The sequence below is a fragment of the Salvelinus fontinalis genome, chromosome 31 (assembly GCF_029448725.1).
Source record: "Salvelinus fontinalis isolate EN_2023a chromosome 31, ASM2944872v1, whole genome shotgun sequence".
Taxonomy (NCBI): Eukaryota; Metazoa; Chordata; class Actinopteri; order Salmoniformes; family Salmonidae; genus Salvelinus; species Salvelinus fontinalis.
In genome coordinates this window covers 13,774,114-13,791,087 of record NC_074695.1, presented here as the reverse complement: position 1 = coordinate 13,791,087, position 16,974 = coordinate 13,774,114, and positions in this window count along the sequence as shown.

Below are 16,974 nucleotides of genomic sequence, written 5' to 3'. Positions count from 1 at the left end.
TCCTCTCCCAAACACATCTGGTACCCTCCTCTCCCAAACACATGTCTGGTACCCTCCTCTCCCAAACACATCTGGTACCCTCCTCTCCCAAACACATGTCTGATACCCTCCTCTCCCCCACACGTCTAATACCCTCCTCTCCCACACACATCTAATACCCTCCTCTCCCAAACACACGTCTGATACCCTCCTCTCCCAAACACACGTCTGGTATCCTCCTCTCCCAAACACACGTCTGATACTCTCCTCTCCCACACACGTCTGATACCCTCCTCTCCCAAACACACGTCTGGTACCCTCCTCACCCAAACACACGTCTAACAGCCTCCTCCCCCACACACGTCTGATTCCCTCCTCTCCCACACACATGTGATTTCCTCCTCTCCCAAACACATCTGATACCCTCCTCTCCCACACACATGTGATTTCCTCCTCTCCCACACACACACACACACACGTCTAATATCCTCCTCTCCCAAACATACGTCTGGTACCCTCCACTCCCAAACACATGTCTGGTACCCTCCTCTCCCAAACACATGTCTGGTACCCTCCTCTCCCAAACACATCGGGTACTCTCCTCTCCCAAACATACGTCTGGTACCCTCCTCTCCCACACACATCTCATACCCTCCTCTCCCAAACACATGTCTGGTACCCACCTCTCCCAAACACATCTGGTACCCTACTCTCCCAAACACATCAGGTACCCTCCTCTCCCACACAAATCTGATACCCTCCTATCAAGAACACATCTGATACCATCCTCTCCCAAACACACGTCTAATACCCTCCTCTCACACACACGTCTAATTTCCTCCTCTCCCAAACACACGTCTGATACCCTCCTCTCCCCCACACATCTGGTATTCTCCTCTCCCACACATGTTTGATATCCTCCTCTCCCCCATACATCTGGTACCCTCCTCTCCCAAACACATCTGATACCCCCCTCTCCCAAACACACGTCTGATTCCCTCCTCTCCCACACACGTGAAAGCCTCCTCTCCCAAACACACGTCTGATTACTTCCTCTCCCACACACGTTATTTCCTCCTCTCCCAAACACACGCACGTCTAATACCCTCCTCTCCCAAACACATGTCTGGTACCCTCCTCTCCCAAACTCATCTGGTACCCTCCTCTCCCACACACATCTGATACCCTCCTATCAAGAACACAACTGATACCCTCCTCTCCCAAACACACGTCTAACACCCTCCTCCCCCACACACGTCTGATTCCCTCCTCTCCCACACACATGTGATTTCCTCCTCTCCCAAACACATCTGATACCCTCCTCTCCCACAGACATGTGATTCCCTCCTCTCCCACACACACACACACACACACACGTCTAATAACCTCCTCTCCCAAACATACGTCTGGTACCCTCCTCTCCCAAACACATGTCTGGTACCCTCCACTCCCAAACACATGTCTGGTACCCTCCTCTTCCAAACACATGTCTGGTATCCTCCTCTCCCAAACACATCGGGTACTCTCCTCTCCCAAACATACGTCTGGTACCCTCCTCTCCCACACACATCTCGTACCCTCCTCTCCCAAACACATGTCTGGTACCCACCTCTCCCAAACACATCTGGTACCCTCCTCTCCCAAACACATCTGGTACCCTCCTCTCCCACAAAAATCTGATACCCTCCTATCAAGAACACATCTGATACCCTCCTCTCACACACACGTCTAATACCCTCCTCTCCCAAACACACGTCTGATACCCTCCTCTCCCCCACACATCTGGTATTCTCCTCTCCCACACATGTTTGATACCCTCCTCTCCCCCATACATCTGGTACCCTCCTCTCCCAAACACATCTGATACCCCCCTCTAGCAAACACACGTCTGATTCCCTCCTCTCCCACACACGTGATTTCCTCCTCTCCCAAACACACATGTGATTCCTCCTCTCCCAAACACACGCACGTCTAATACCCTCCTCTCCCAAATACATGTCTGGTACCCTCCTCTCCCAAACTCATCTGATATCCTCCTCTCCCACACACATCTGGTACCCTCCTCTCCCAAACATACATCTGGTAACCTCCTCTCCCACACACATCTGGTACCCTCCTCTCCCAAACACATGTCTGGTACCCTCCTCTCCCAAACACATGTCTGGTACCCTCCTCTCCCAAACACATTTGGCACCCTCCTCTCCCAAACACATGTCTGGTATCCTCCTCTCCCAAACACATCTGGTTGCCTCCTCTCCCAAACACATCTGGTTTCCTCCTCTCCCAAACACATCTGGTACCCTCCTCTCCCAAACACACGTCTGATACCCTCCTCTCCTACACACATCTGGTACCCTCCTCTCCCAAACACATGTCTGGTACCCTCCTCTCCCAAACACACGTCTGATATCCCCCTCTCCCACACACGTCTGATTCCCGCCTCTCCCAAACACATCTGGTTGCCTCCTCTCCCAAACACATCTGGTTTCCTCCTCTCCCAAACACATCTGGTACCCTCCTCTCCCAAACACACGTCTGATTCCCTCCTCTCCCAAACACACGTCTGAATACCTCCTCTCCCACACACGTTATTTCCTCCTCTCCCAAACACACATGTGATTCCTCCTCTCCCAAACACACGCACGTCTAATAACCTCCTCTCCCAAACACATGTCTGGTACCCTCCTCTCCCACACACATCTGATACCCTCCTATCAAGAACACAACTGATACCCTCCTCTCCCAAACACACGTCTAACACCATCCTCCCCCACACACGTCTGATTCCCTCCTCTCCCACACACATGTGATATCCTCCTCTCCCAAACACATCTGATACCCTCCTCTCCCACAGACATGTGATTTCCTCCTCTCCCACACACACACACACACACACACACGTCTAATAACCTCCTCTCCCAAACATACGTCTGGTACCCTCCTCTCCCAAACACATGTCTGGTACCCTCCACTCCCAAACACGTCTGGTACCCTCCTCTTCCAAACACATGTCTGGTATCCTCCTCTCCCAAACACATCGGGTACTCTCCTCTCCCAAACATACGTCTGGTACCCTCCTCTCCCACAAACATCTCGTACCCTCCTCTCCCAAACACATGTCTGGTACCCTCCTCTCCCAAACACATGCCTGGTACCCTCCTCTCCCAAACACACGTCTGATATCCCCCTCTCCCACACACGTCTGATTCCCGCCTCTCCCAAACACATCTGGTTTCCCCCTCTCCCAAACACATCTTGTTTCCTCCTCTCCCAAACACATCTGGTACCCTCCTCTCCCAAACACACGTCTGATACCGTCCTCTCCTACACACATCTGGTACCCTCCTCTCCCACACACATCTGGTACCCTCCTCTCCCAAACACACGTCTGATTCCCTCCTCTCCCAAACACACGTCTGATACCCTCCTCTCCCACACACGTCTGATTCCCTCCTCTCCCAAACACATCTGATACTCTCCTCTCCCAAACACACGTCTGATACCCTCCTCTCCCAAACACGTCTGGTAACCTCCTCTCCCAAACACATCTGGTACCCTCCTCTCCCAAACACATCTGGTACCCTCCTCTCCCAAACACACGTCTGATACCCTCCTCTTCCACACACACCTGGTACCCTCCTCTCCCACACACACCTGGTACCCTCCTCTCCCACACACACCTGGTACCCTCCTCCCCCAAACACATCTGGTACCCTCCTCTCCCACACACATCTGGTACCCTCCTCTCCCAAACACACGTCTGATTCCCTCCTCTCCCAAACACACATGTGATTCCCTCCTCTCCCACACACATGTGATTTCCTCCTCTCCCAAACACATCTGATACCCGCCTCTCTCAAACACACGTCTAATACCCTCCTCTCCCACACGTCTAGTACCCTCCTCTCCCCCACACGTCTTGTACCTGCCTCTCCCAAACAAGTCTGATACCCTCCTCTCCCAAACACACGTCTGGTACCCTCCTCTCCCCCACACGTCTTGTACCTGCCTCTCCCAAACAAGTCTGATACCCTCCTCTCCCAAACACACGTCTGGTACCCTACTCTCCCAAATACGTCTAAAACCCTATTCTCCCAAACACACGTCTGATACCCTCCTCTCCCCCACACGTCTGGTACCCTCCTCTCCCAAACACATCTGATACCCCCCTCTAGCAAACACACGTCTGATTACCTCCTCTCCCACACACGTGATTTCCTCCTCTCCCAAACACACGTCTGAATACCTCCTCTACCAAACACACGTCTGATACCCTCCTCTCCCACACACGTCTGATACCCTCCTCTCCCACACACGTCTGGTACCCTCCTCTCCCAAACACATCTGGTACCCTCCTCTCCCAAACACATCTGGTACCCTCCTCTCCCAAACACACGTCTGATACCCTCCTCTTCCACACACATCTGGTTTCCTCCTCTCCCACACACACCTGGTACCCTCCTCTCCCACACACATCTGGTACCCTCCTCTCCCAAACACACGTCTGAATCCCTCCTCTCCCAAACACACGTCTGATACCCTCCTCTCCCACACACATATGATTTCCTCCTCTCCCAAACACATCTGATACCCGCCTCTCCCAAACACACGTCTAATACCCTCCTCTCCCACACGTCTATTACCCTCCTCTCCCCCACACGTCTTGTACCTGCCTCTCCCAAACAAGTCTGATTTCCTCCTCTCCCAAACACACGTCTGGTACCCTACTCTCCCAAATACGTCTAATACCCTATTCTCCCAAACACACGTCTGATACCCTCCTCTCCCCCACACGTCTAATACCCTCCTCTCCCACACACACGTCTAATACCCCCCTCTCCCAAACACACGTCTGATTCCCTCCTCTCCCACACACGTGATTTCCTCCTCTCCCAAACACACGTCTGAATACCTCCTCTCCCACACACGTTATTTCCTCCTCTCCCAAACACACATGTGATTCCTCCTCTCCCAAACACACGCACGTCTAATACCCTCCTCTCCCAAATACATGTCTGGTACCCTCCTCTCCCAAACTCATCTGATATCCTCCTCTCCCACACACATCTGGTACCCTCCTCTCCCAAACATAAATCTGGTAACCTCCTCTCCCACACACATCTGGTACCCTCCTCTCCCAAACACATGTCTGGTACCCTCCTCTCCCAAACACATTTGGTGTCCTCCTCTCCCAAACACATGTCTGGTATCCTCCTCTCCCAAACACATCTGGTACCCTCCTCTCCCACACACATCTGGTACCCTCCTCTCCCAAACACATGTCTGGTACCCTCCTCTCCCAAACACACGTCTGATATCCCCCTCTCCCACACACGTCTGATTCCCGCCTCTCCCAAACACATCTGGTTGCCCCCTCTCCCAAACACATCTGGTTTCCTCCTCTCCCAAACACATCTGGTACCCTCCTCTCCCAAACACACGTCTGATACCGTCCTCTCCTACACACATCTGGTACCCTCCTCTCCCACACACATCTGGTACCCTCCTCTCCCAAACACACGTCTGATTCCCTCCTCTCCCAAACACACGTCTGATACCCTCCTCTCCCACACACGTCTGATTCCCTCCTCTCCCAAACACATCTGATACCCTCCTCTCCCAAACACACGTCTGATACCCTCCTCTCCCAAACACGTCTGGTAACCTCCTCTCCCAAACACATCTGGTACCCTCCTCTCCCAAACACATCTGGTACCCTCCTCTCCCAAACACACGTCTGATACCCTCCTCTTCCACACACATCTAGTTTCCTCCTCTCCCACACACACCTGGTACCCTCCTCTCCCACACACACCTGGTACCCTCCTCTCCCAAACACATCTGGTACCCTCCTCTCCCACACACATCTGATACCCTCCTCTCCCAAACACACGTCTGATTCCCTCCTCTCCCAAACACACGTCTGATTCCCTCCTCTCCCACACACATGTGATTTCCTCCTCTCCCAAACACATCTGATACCCGCCTCTCCCAAACACACGTCTAATACCCTCCTCTCCCACACGTCTATTACCCGCCTCTCCCCCACACGTCTTGTACCTGCCTCTCCCAAACAAGTCTGATACCCTCCTCTCCCAAACACACGTCTGGTACCCTCCTCTCCCCCACACGTCTTTTACCTGCCTCTCCCAAACAAGTCTGATACCCTCCTCTCCCAAACACACGTCTGGTACCCTACTCTCCCAAATACGTCTAATACCCTATTCTCCCAAACACACGTCTGATACCCTCCTCTCCCCCACACGTCTGGTACCCTCCTCTCCCACACACACGTCTGATACCCTCCTCTCCCAAACACACGTCTGATATCCTCCTCTCCCCCACACGTCTAATACCCTCCTCTCCCAAACACACGTCTGATACCCTCCTCTCCCACACACGTCTGGTTCCCTCCTCTCCCAAACATGTCTGATACCCTCCTCTCCCACACAGGTCTGGTACCCTCCTCTCCCAAACACGTCTAGTACCCTCCTCTCCCAAACACGTCTAATACCCTCCTCTCCCAAACACATGTCTGATACCCTCCTCTCCCACACACGTCTGGTTCCCTCCTCTCCCAAACACACGTCTGATACCCTCCTCTCCCAAACACACGTCTGATACCTTCCTCTCCCACACGTCTATTACCCTCCTCTTCCACACGTCTGATATCCTCCTCTCCCATACATACGCCTGGTACCCTCCTCTCTCCCACACGTCTGATACCCTCCTCTCTCCCACACGTCTGATACCCTCCTCTCTCCCACACGTCTGGTACCCTCCTCTCCCACACGTCTGATACCCTCCTCTCCCAAACACGTCTGATACCCTCCTCTCCCACACACGTCTGATACCCTCCTCTCCCATACACATCTGATACCCTCCTCTCCCACACACGTCTGATACCCTCCTCTCCCACACACGTCTGATACCCTCCTCTCCCATACACGTCTGATACCCTCCTCTCCCATACACGTCTGGTACCTCTCCTCTCCCACACAGGTCTGATACCCTCCTCTCCCATACATACGTCTGATACCCTCCTCTCCCCCACACGTCTGGTACCTCTCCCACACATGTCTGGTACCTCTCCCACACACGTCTGGTACCTCTCCCACACACGTCTGGTACCTCTCCCACACACGTCTGGTACCTCTCCCACACACGTCTGGTACCTCTCCTCTCCCACACAGGTCTGGTACCTCTCCTCTCCCTCACACGTCTGATACCCTCCTCTCCCCCACACGTCTGATACCCTCCTCTCCCACACGTCTGATACCCTCCTCTCCCACACACGTCTGGTAACCTCCTCTCCCAAACACATCTGGTACCCTCCTCTCCCAAACACATCTGGTACCCTCCTCTCCCAAACACACGTCTGATACCCTCCTCTTCCACACACATCTAGTTTCCTCCTCTCCCACACACACCTGGTACCCTCCTCTCCCACACACACCTGGTACCCTCCTCTCCCAAACACATCTGGTACCCTCCTCTCCCACACACATCTGATACCCTCCTCTCCCAAACACACGTCTGATTCCCTCCTCTCCCAAACACACGTCTGATTCCCTCCTCTCCCACACACATGTGATTTCCTCCTCTCCCAAACACATCTGATACCCGCCTCTCCCAAACACACGTCTAATACCCTCCTCTCCCACACGTCTATTACCCGCCTCTCCCCCACACGTCTTGTACCTGCCTCTCCCAAACAAGTCTGATACCCTCCTCTCCCAAACACACGTCTGGTACCCTCCTCTCCCCCACACGTCTTTTACCTGCCTCTCCCAAACAAGTCTGATACCCTCCTCTCCCAAACACACGTCTGGTACCCTACTCTCCCAAATACGTCTAATACCCTATTCTCCCAAACACACGTCTGATACCCTCCTCTCCCCCACACGTCTGGTACCCTCCTCTCCCACACACACGTCTGATACCCTCCTCTCCCAAACACACGTCTGATATCCTCCTCTCCCCCACACGTCTAATACCCTCCTCTCCCAAACACACGTCTGATACCCTCCTCTCCCACACACGTCTGGTTCCCTCCTCTCCCAAACATGTCTGATACCCTCCTCTCCCACACAGGTCTGGTACCCTCCTCTCCCAAACACGTCTAGTACCCTCCTCTCCCAAACACGTCTAATACCCTCCTCTCCCAAACACATGTCTGATACCCTCCTCTCCCACACACGTCTGGTTCCCTCCTCTCCCAAACACACGTCTGATACCCTCCTCTCCCAAACACACGTCTGATACCTTCCTCTCCCACACGTCTATTACCCTCCTCTTCCACACGTCTGATATCCTCCTCTCCCATACATACGCCTGGTACCCTCCTCTCTCCCACACGTCTGATACCCTCCTCTCTCCCACACGTCTGATACCCTCCTCTCTCCCACACGTCTGGTACCCTCCTCTCCCACACGTCTGATACCCTCCTCTCCCAAACACGTCTGATACCCTCCTCTCCCACACACGTCTGATACCCTCCTCTCCCATACACATCTGATATCCTCCTCTCCCACACACGTCTGATACCCTCCTCTCCCACACACGTCTGATACCCTCCTCTCCCATACACGTCTGATACCCTCCTCTCCCATACACGTCTGGTACCTCTCCTCTCCCACACAGGTCTGATACCCTCCTCTCCCATACATACGTCTGATACCCTCCTCTCCCCCACACGTCTGGTACCTCTCCCACACATGTCTGGTACCTCTCCCACACACGTCTGGTACCTCTCCCACACACGTCTGGTACCTCTCCCACACACGTCTGGTACCTCTCCCACACACGTCTGGTACCTCTCCTCTCCCACACAGGTCTGGTACCTCTCCTCTCCCTCACACGTCTGATACCCTCCTCTCCCCCACACGTCTGATACCCTCCTCTCCCACACGTCTGATACCCTCCTCTCCCACACACGTCTGGTACCCTCCTCTCCCACACACAGGTCTGATACCCTCCTCTCCCACACACAGATCTGATACCCTCCTCTCCCACATACAGGTCTGATACCCTCCTCTCCCACACACGTCTGGTTCCCTCCTCTCCCAAACATGTCTGATACCCTCCTCTCCCACACAGGTCTGGTACCCTCCTCTCCCAAACACGTCTAGTACCCTCCTCTCCCAAACACGTCTAATACCCTCCTCTCCCAAACACATGTCTGATACCCTCCTCTCCCACACACGTCTGGTTCCCTCCTCTCCCAAACACACGTCTGATACCCTCCTCTCCCAAACACACGTCTGATACCTTCCTCTCCCACACGTCTATTACCCTCCTCTTCCACACGTCTGATATCCTCCTCTCCCATACATACGCCTGGTACCCTCCTCTCTCCCACACGTCTGATACCCTCCTCTCTCCCACACGTCTGATACCCTCCTCTCTCCCACACGTCTGGTACCCTCCTCTCCCACACGTCTGATACCCTCCTCTCCCAAACACGTCTGATACCCTCCTCTCCCACACACGTCTGATACCCTCCTCTCCCATACACATCTGATACCCTCCTCTCCCACACACGTCTGATACCCTCCTCTCCCACACACGTCTGATACCCTCCTCTCCCATACACGTCTGATACCCTCCTCTCCCATACACGTCTGGTACCTCTCCTCTCCCACACAGGTCTGATACCCTCCTCTCCCATACATACGTCTGATACCCTCCTCTCCCCCACACGTCTGGTACCTCTCCCACACATGTCTGGTACCTCTCCCACACACGTCTGGTACCTCTCCCACACACGTCTGGTACCTCTCCCACACACGTCTGGTACCTCTCCCACACACGTCTGGTACCTCTCCTCTCCCACACAGGTCTGGTACCTCTCCTCTCCCTCACACGTCTGATACCCTCCTCTCCCACACGTCTGATACCCTCCTCTCCCACACACGTCTGGTACCCTCCTCTCCCACACACAGGTCTGATACCCTCCTCTCCCACACACAGATCTGATACCCTCCTCTCCCACATACAGGTCTGATACCCTCCTCTCCCACACACATCTGTTACCGTCCTCTCCCACATACAGGTCTGATACCCTCCTCTCCTGAGTCCCGACACGAAAGACACAATGATAACAGTTATGGTCAACGACTCAATACATGGATGTGTGCCTGAATGATAACAGTCAGGGAAAACAACTCAATACATGGATGTGTGCCTGAATGATAACAGTTATTGAAAACAACTCAATACATGGATGTGTGCCTGAATGATAACAGTCAGGGAAAACAACTCAATACATGGATGTGTGCCTGAATGATAACAGTTATTGAAAACAACTCAATACATGGATGTGTGCCTGAATGATAACAGTTATTGAAAACAACTCAATACATGGATGTGTTACTGAATGATAACAGTAAGGGAAAACGACTCAATAATTTATGTGTTCCTGAATGATAACAGTTATGGTAAACGACTCAATACATGGATGTGTGCCTGAATGATAACAGTCAGGGAGAATTACTCAATACATGGATGTGTTCCTGAATGATAACAGTTTTTTTAAACGACTCATTACATGGATGTGTGACTGAATGATAACAGTTATGTATCAGGGAAAGAGAACATGGCAATAAAAAGTATTATGAGAGTTAGAAACTCTTCTCAAAAGTAAACTCCACCATCGGATATCTACAATGGATACGCTCATTCCCAAGCCTATCAAACGCTTTTGCAAAATCCACGTGACATGTAATCAACTAGACATCATGGGCAACAAACATTTCAAAACACTCTACAAAATGTTTTCTGTGAAGTGCATAAAGTGTAAATGTCCGACTGTCTTAGGCAGCTTGAAAGAGTTTGCATAGGAGAAAATGTGCTCTGGAGTCACAGTGCGCGACACAGTGTTGAATGGACATCTTGGGCAGTTTGTGTTTTTGTGGATGAGGTGGAGGACAGCCAGCTGGGAAGATGAGTGGGTTTCTCAGGCCTGTTGACAGTGTTGGGAGCCTTCGAGTTTCCCAGGTAGTAGTTAAAGATAATGTTATTGTTCCACGTTGCCCTTCAGCCAAGAGACACAGATGGAATTTTAAGTTGAGGAACAATCTTTTTAGCTCCAGACAGAGTTGTTTAGTTGTTTGAGAGTTCATCATATCATCGTGTTGCATTCTGTTACTAAGGGTGAATTTTCTTTAGGCTAAATATTATTGTTCTACTGTAAATACAATGAACCTCTGATGCAGTCTTGATAAGACCAGCTACCACAGTTTTGGGCTTCATTTATGGCCAGCAGTGGCCCGTATGAGTGAGTTACGGGCTAATCTTGGCACAGCATACAGCTGTTAAGCCTCAGTCAGTCATTAGCTGACTGCTGTTCCAATGTGTGGTAACACGAGGAGCAGCCCCACAGACTCAGCTGCCTATGTTGACTGAGACCCAAGCGTGATGCGGAGTGTTTGAAAACTGGGTCAGAAGCATGTCAAATATAGGTTGGATGTCATGGTATCACATAAATCTCTTTACTAGCCATGTTAAAAATAAACCGAGATAAATGTGAACCCTGCAAACAATAATGAATCATTAAGACGTTCCCCATGACATCCCGAAATGTTTGCCTCCTAGTCGATACCCCTAGCATGCTAGTAGATACCCATGGACTTCCAGTCATTGCGCTAGCGCTAGTTAGCCTTGGCTGGCAAAACAACCTCTAACTTCCTTCATACTGGACACAGAGACATAGAAATGGTATCCACAAGTTCATCTGACTGGGGAAGTAGATAAGGGCCTCATTGCCAAAATCACGAAGTATCGCTTTAAAACCCCTTTATCATTTCATTGCTTTACCTATAATGGTATGGGACACCTGGGTCCATCACGTGACAAAAACTTCCAGGGAACCATGATGCAGTCTCCCAAGAACATTCCGGGTCCTTCAGGGGACCATGACACAACATCCCAAGAATGTCCTAAAAACTTCCTCGGGACAAACTGGGAACTAGACAAAACCTCCACGGGACCATGACACAACATCCGAAGAAAAGTCCTAAACATTTCCTTGGGACGTCCCCGGAACAAATCGGGAACTAGACAAAACCTCCTTGTCAAAGAATGTCCTAAAAATATCCTAGGGGACAACCATGGAATATCTGAGGGACCTTTGTCCCCCAGAGAACGTTCCCCTGGGACCATCATGCAACATCCTAGGGGCTAGTAAAATTGAAGTGCTGAGAACATCCTAAAAAGTTCCTGACATGGTCCTCAGTGACATCCTGGGAACATACAGGGAACAAGACAAAGTTCCGACAGAGAACGTTCCCTTGGGACCATCAAGCAACGTTCTTAGAGCATTCTCAGAACGTCAATGGGATAACCTGAAGCCGAAACCCTTAAGGTACCTAATGGGAACAACACCGAATGTCCTCAAGACATCCCCTGTTTGCTGGGAATCTCCCATGAAGATAGGAGAGGGATCCTCAATACTTAGCAGGAACCAAACTGTTCCCTGTAGACATTGAGGTAGGCAGGCTACATACTGTAACTACAACTTAAAACTTAATTAAGGTGCATATCTGGTAAAAACGTTTCATATTTCAACGAATTTCTGCCTTTCTGTATGCCAATTGCAAAACCAAAAAGGAACACATGATCAATATCCAATTTTTGGATTTCCTACCACAGCTACTGTAACTGCACTATACATGCCAACTGAACTAAATCCAAAAACGCTACAACCATAGAGAAAACAGAACGTCAAGGTTACTTGTCATACACCTCAGCAGGGAGTTGAACACTCAGCAACAACAGGACAGGCCCCCTTGACCTTCACTTATCCGACCCAGACCCACCAACCTTTCCCTCTATAACCCAGAATCTTCATTAGCACAACCTCACTTACTTGCATTCATTTGATGTGACCTTTCCACTTTTGAACACAATGAACGTGCTGGCCCTTGTTAGAGGGGAGTGAAGCACATGCCACTGAGGACATGCTGCCAAGGCTATCTGGTTTTCATGAGGTCCGCTTAGACCACCTCATTACAGCAGTCAGCAGACAGGCATACTGAAAGGCCATCTGGTACGGAATATGTCACAATACCTTGGCTACAACAGCTGATTGATTGGCTGGAAGTACAGCATGACAAATAGAGCAATCAGAAAACAGAAAGCTATTGAAAAACCCCACTTTACAGTAAACCACCGGCCAACATGAAGCCACAAACTTCACATTTTGAGACAACGGCACAAGGAGTGTGCTGCCATACCCTGTTGTTCCCTTCATCAAATATATCCACTCCGTGAGCCACTTTCCAAAACTTAGATTAAGGCAGCTCCTGGATTAATTAGCAGGCCCATTGGAAAATCTGTCAGAGAAATTGACCCTTAATGATGTGATGATGCTTCTTATGAACATTAGAGCCACTCTCATGACCGATTGAGTGAGTGACATGATGTTTATCATGATGTTTGAGTGAGTGATGTTTATCATGCTAGTAGCAGCTCTATAAAGGGTAGGCCTAACTACATCTTGACTGGGTCTTGGTGTAGTTTGGTTGCTGCAGGGCACAACAAAGTTTCTCTAGGCTCTAAACCGGAAGCACAGTTCTGCAATGATCACTTTAAATACAAAACCCCAAATTACATTGACATTTGGACCATTTTATTGCATCACATTAGGTTGTCGTTAAATGTCTCATATCAAGCAGTTAGAGAAAGCTTACTTACACCGGTAAAGTACTTATAATGAAATACAAATAAGGCTTGGAGTCAGCAAGGAAAACAAACAATGATAGCAACAGTAATGTCCATGGCATCAATGATGACAACAGTAATGTCCATGGCATCAATGATGACAACAGTAATGTCCATGGCATCAATGATGACAACAGTAATGTCCATGGCATCAATGATGACAACAGTAATGGCCATGGCATCAATGATGACAACAGTAATGGCCATGGCATCAATGATGACAACAGTAATGTCCATGGCATCAATGATGACAACAGTAATGGCCATGGCATCAATGATGACAACAGTAATGTCCATGGCATCAATGATGACAACAATATTGTCCATGCCAACAATGATGACAACAATATTGTCCATGGCAACAATCATGGCAACAGTAATGTCCATGGCATCAATCATGGCAACAGTAATGTCCATGGCATCAATCATGGCAACAGTAATGTCCATGGCAAAAAATGACAGCAATGTAACCTACATGACCAAAAGTATGTGGATACCTAGTCGTTGAACATCTCATTCCAAAATCATTAATAAGGAGTTGGTCCCACCTTTGATGCTATAACAGCCTCCACTCTTCTGAGGAGGCTTTCCACTAGATGTTGGAAAATTGCTGCAGGGACTTGCTTCCATTCAGCCACAAGAACATTAGTGAGGTCGGGCACTGATGTTGGACGATTCGGGCTGGCTCGCAGTTGGCGTTCATATTCATCCCAAAGGTGTTCGATGGGGTTGAGGTCAGGGCTCTGTGCAGGCCAGTCAAGTTTTTCCACACTGATCTCGACAAACCATTTCTGTATGGACCTTGCTTTGTGCACGGAGGCATTGTCATGCTGAAACTGGAAAGGGCCTTCCCCAAACTTGCCACAAAGTTGGAAGCCCAGAATCGTCTAGAATATCATTGTATGCTGAATGCTGTAGTGTTAAGATTTCCCTTCACTGGAACTAAGGAGCCTGAACCATGAAAAAGAGCCACAGACCATTATTTATCCTCCACCAAACTTTACAGTTGGCACTATGCATTCGGGTAGCGTTTCTTGGCATCCATCAAACCCAGATTTGTCCATCGGACTGCCAGATGGTGAAGCACTGCTCCAGAGTCCAACGGCAGGTAGCCTAGAGGTTTGAGTGTTAGGCCAGTAACCGAAAGGTTGCTAGATCGAATACCCAAGCTGACAAGTTAAAAATCTGTCGTTTTGCCCCTGAACAAGGCAGTTAACCCACTGTTCCCCGGGCGCTGAAGAAGAGGGGTTGGGTTAAATGTGGAAGACACATTTCAGTTGAAGGCATTCAGTTGTACAACTGACTAGGTATCCCCCTTTCCCCCAAAGGCGGTGTGCTTTACACCACTCCAGCTGACACTTGGCATTGTGTGCTTCCGGTGAACAGTTCTTGTGATGATGATGCTTCCAGAGGCAGTTTGGAACTCGGTAGTGAGTGTTGCAACCAAGGACAGATGACTTCTACGCGCTAAACGCTTCAGCACTCGGCAGACCCATTCTGTCAGCTTGTGTGGCCTACCACTTTGCAGCTGAGCTGTGGTTACTCCTAGAAGTTTCCACATCACAATAACAGCACTTCCAGTTGACCTGGGCAGCTCTAGCAGGGCAGAAATTTTACAAACTGACTTGTTGGAAATGTGGTATATTATGACGGTGCCACGTTGAAAGTCATTGAGCTCTTCAGTCAGACCATTCTACTGTCAATGTTTGTCAATGGAGATTGCATGGATGTGTGCTCGATGTTATACACCTGTCAGCAACGGGTGTGGCTGAAATAACCAAATCCACTAATTTGAAGGAGTATCCACATACTTTTGTATATATAGTGTACTTTACCGCACACATACCTTATTCTACATTATTAACAAACAGATATTTCCTTATTATAGCTTGACTTGTATGTAAAAACTGTATGTCATTTTTTTTTTGCATCTACAGTGTGTTTTTACATAAAAAATAATAATGAATCCAAAAATAACTAAAAAAATCTGTAATTCATTTTGATGTTTTTGCAGAGGATGTTTTAGTTGCGCAATTTTCTATCTAACTAAGGTGTTGTCTCTCATGTAAATTAAGTTTGAGCTGCTGGGAAAGTCTATCTCACTGTCTATACTATTGAATAGCGAGCAATCACTGCAGCTGTTCAACCCATGTTAATGGAAAAATGGACATTGTCTCTTTTGTAGACGAGACTGACTTTTTGACTAAAATGATCCTATTTACACTTTATAGTCAATTTTGACACTAAAATAACTGTTTCTGACTAATATCGACGCCACATAGGCGTTTTCAAAGGGATTCGTTGCGTTTTAAAGGCAGTCAATCTTTAAGGCAAATACAAAAGATTATTACAAGATTAAAGATTAAGATTAAATACAAAAAAAATGTATACACTTATAAAAAGTACTTTAAATTATTTGTTTTTCAGTCTTTTAGCAAACTATATGTTCACTATCATTATACTTAAACACACGCACTTCAATTGTATATGCTTTAATTGTAATTTAGTAAATTAATTCCTAATTCACTTGGAGTTGTTTTTCAGTTGAAGCATTGATTTTATGAATGCAGTAGAGATACTCTGCGGTAGAGATACTCTGAATGATTAGATATGAAAAGATATGATTAGATATGAAAAGACAACTGACATTTACTCCTGAGGTGCTGACCTGTTGCACACTCTACAACCACTGTGATTATTATTATTTGACCATGCTGGTCATCTATGAACATTTTAACATCTTGGCCATGTTCTGTTATAATCTCCACCTGGCACAGCCAGAAGAGGACTGGCCACCCCTCATAGCCTGGTTCTAGCCTGGTTCTGGCCTTTCTAGGGAGTTTTTCCTAGCCACCGTGCTTCTACACCTGCATTGCTTGCTGTTTGGGGTTTTAGGCTGAGTTTCTGTACAGCACTTTGAGATATCAGCTGACGTAAGAAGGGATTTATAAATACATTTGATTTGATTCGATTTGCTCGTGGTCAAGTACACTATATATAGTAAGTATAGTTTCCAATAATGAGTTTAGAAGTATTTTCTGAATTCCTGTTCAGAAGAGTGCAGAGAAAGAGAAAGTTGACAAAGATAATGACTGTTTATTCCACATAAGGGAACAAGCACAGCTGAGGAACATGCTTCCTGAGAGAATTAATATTTCGTATATCAAGAAAATGTACTTAAATGACAATTTCATCCAAACAGCTTTGGGTATTAGTTTCATTGTTTCATTGGGTATTAGTTTCATTCATTGTTGATATAGTCCCAAAATGTTT